Consider the following 3138-nt stretch of genomic DNA (forward strand, 5'->3'; position numbering starts at 1 on the left):
ACTGCATGACGTGAGCGTGTAAATTACCAAAAAAAATTGCTTGGTCGGGCGCTCGAACAAGGCAACAAAACACGTCAAAGTGTACAGCATAACCACTGCGCTACAATTTCCTTCGTGATCAAATATACATTTCACATTTTATATAGCATAAACCCCCCACAGCGAAACCCAAGAGGATGTGGGCCTCTCGACCAGCCGGCCCAGCCCGCGACTCCCTCCCTTCTCTCTATTTTGGCTTTGGACGATCAGAGCCCTCTGATCCGTATGGACGGCCGAGATCGCAAAAGCAGAGCTTAAAATAGCCACCCAGCCGGCGTCTCCTTCAAACCCTAGTTCTTTTTTTCTCCTCTTCTCCTTCCTATACAGCGGCGGCGGCAGCGCACAGGCCCTCACGCCATGCGCCAGGAGTGGGTGGCCGGGCTCGGATCTACATGCATGCGGCCGGGCTCCACAACATAATTGGGGCGGTGCCGCCCGCTGCTCCTCGCCTACACCCACGTATGGCGGGGTCGAGGGAAAGGTAGACCCCAGAGCCCTTTACGAAGGTTCTCGAATGGTGGTAAGATTTTCTTTCGTCCCCTCATCTTCTCTGTTCTGTCCACTTCCATGAATGTTGAAGAGATGATCTTTCGTGTCAAGATCCGAGGGCAAGCAGGCAGGCGGCCGGGATCTGCTGGTGCACGAACGCTGCCGCCTGCCGAGATCCGGGATCCGCCGGCGCAAGAAAGCTGCCGAGATCCTGGATCCGCCAGTGCACGGACGTGGCCGAGATCTGCTAGCGTCCCGTAGTCTGGCATCCGAGGCCGTGCGAGATCGGACACTGCTCTTCCAGGGCGAGGCTCTCCGAGGTCTCTTGCTCTCCTGTAGTAGCAACGCATTCAATAATCTCATTAATTTGATGTCTTTTGGTGTTCAGCGGTGGCCGCTGCAGAACACAATATTTTTGCAGGATCTAAGAGCGGTGGACATTAAAGACGACCGCTAACAGCTGCAAGTAAGTTCTGACAACACATTCGAGCATTCGAGAGTTTTTTGCTCTGCAATGGTAGCAACTAGCGGTGCCCAGAGCTTAATAAATGTACTACTTGCATGAATATCGGTTCTGAGTTATGGGAAATATTTTCTTAAAAATAATAGTTCCATGCATATAGTTATTTCTGGATGTTGTATAGATACTGACTCATATTTTTGGATGCTGCACAGATGCTAAACTGTCATATTTTGTCTGCTGTACAGATATTGAACTCATATATCTCTGTGATGTAGTTCATGGTGTTTTTGTCCTAATTTCAGGAGAATAAAATAAAGTTGATTATGCCCTCGTAGCTGGTCCATATGCTCCAAACAATGGAAGAATGAAGAATGGAAGAAAGAATATCGCTGCTGCTATTCCCTTTGGCCGTAGGAAGTTGTTTAAAAATAGAATGTGATCAGATATTTGTTTTTTTTTAACTGAAACGTGATCAGATATTTGTTATTGTGGATTTGGTCATAATGAAATGGGAGTGGATATGGATAATGATGCTTTGAATGGTTGATTATGCTGTGGGTCTGAACGTGTTACGTGGGCTGGCCTTATGCTTGAGCCGTTTGAATGCGCTCAATTAAAATATGTGAAAACTGGAAATGGATAAAATATAAACGAGCTCAATTGAAGTGGGCTGAAAATAATATTTCAGAAATCTAAATGGGCTGAAAAACTAGAGAACAAATGCGGTCAATTAAACTGGGCTAAAAATAAAATTTCAGAAAGCTAAATGGGCCGACAAACCAGAGAACAAATGGGCTGCAATTTCAAAAAACGGGTCGAACAATGTTTTTTGGCCTGCTATATGTTTCTCAACCACATGGGCCTTAACAGGCCCTATTTCAATCTTATGACATTTATTGGCACAGGAAACCAATGTCATATATATCTATGACATTAAATATACAAACGTCACATAATAATTTTGTGACGGTGGTTTTTTGACGTTTAGATATTCGTCAACCTAATGTCACAAATCTTAAATTGTGACGTAAATTCCATGTATTATGACATAATAGAACGTCAAAAAACCACATGTTTCTTGTAGTGATTCTTGTTTGTAACTAGCCCACTATAGCCTGTTAGTAAAAGTTAATTAACAGAATAAATCAGGAGATACGTATGTCTGCAGTACATTATTCAACACTAACTTACTGCTAGCACAGTGCATTCTGCTATTTTAAAATAACACCACTGTTCTTCTAAAACAGCCAAATTACATTGCAGAAAAAAAAGGTGTACCCTCACAAGATGTAGAGAACAGCTTCTGAATTAAACGGCTGTTAAATTAAGTGAAGATTACTTATACCTACCTAATGTCAGCAAATGTACCCTCGCAAGTAAACTATCATTTCATGCCGGAACATGGTGTAGCTAAACGCAACGTATTGTGCAGTTAAAATGGCACCTCTCTATATAATTCTGTAGACGATTTGTATGCTGTACAAACAATTAATTTGATAAAATGAGTAATAAGGTTAAAGTACAAACAGGACATGGTTCATTTTGCTAAAACGCTGCTTTTAGGGTAGAATATATAGCGTTAACTTAAGTATAACCCATATAGGTAAATGGCTCAAAAGACACGTGTAGTTGTAGCAGAAAAAAATCAAACAATAACATAACTAAAGTGAGTAAATAAAACTGGCAAGCAGGGCGATCAAACTAACCAGAAACAATTAAGCCGCTGCTCTGCTTGCTTTAGAGTCTACAGGTAAGTTGAACCAAGACAATTAAGGAGGTACTCAAGATAACCATAAAATTCAGATTTGTAGCTAAACCAAAACAGTTAACAAGCCTGCCGGGGTCGAGGATGAGGCGACGAAGCGGTCCACGCGCGCAGCCTCCGTGAAGGAAGGATGCTGACGGTTGTTAAGAATTAGAGAGGCACAAAAAAAAAAGGAATTTTTAAATTGTTCACTGTACCAAATCATTGATATATGAATATGCAAAACATGTCAAAGCTGTTCAAGGCTTCCCAAAGACACAAGGGTAGTACATTCTTTTTTAGGATAAAGATTTGCTGTCAAGGTCCTAAAAATAATCATACCTTCTTTCTGGGGTCCAGAGATAATCTCACTGGCTGGTTTGATGTCTACACATTCTTGTTT

General features: G+C 42.1%; 1 long non-coding RNA gene across 1 annotated transcript; it reads left to right on the forward strand.

Annotated features, from left to right (window-relative positions):
* The first annotated feature begins 329 nt into the window (after positions 1-329).
* On the forward strand, positions 330-1535 carry LOC136545994 (uncharacterized). The gene is made up of 3 exons (XR_010781205.1): positions 330-559; positions 640-994; positions 1294-1535. It is a non-coding gene; the product is annotated as an uncharacterized lncRNA (long non-coding RNA).
* The last annotated feature ends 1603 nt before the right edge of the window (positions 1536-3138 follow it).

The sequence above is a fragment of the Miscanthus floridulus genome, chromosome 3, assembly GCF_019320115.1.
Source record: "Miscanthus floridulus cultivar M001 chromosome 3, ASM1932011v1, whole genome shotgun sequence".
Lineage (NCBI taxonomy): Eukaryota > Viridiplantae > Streptophyta > Magnoliopsida > Poales > Poaceae > Miscanthus > Miscanthus floridulus.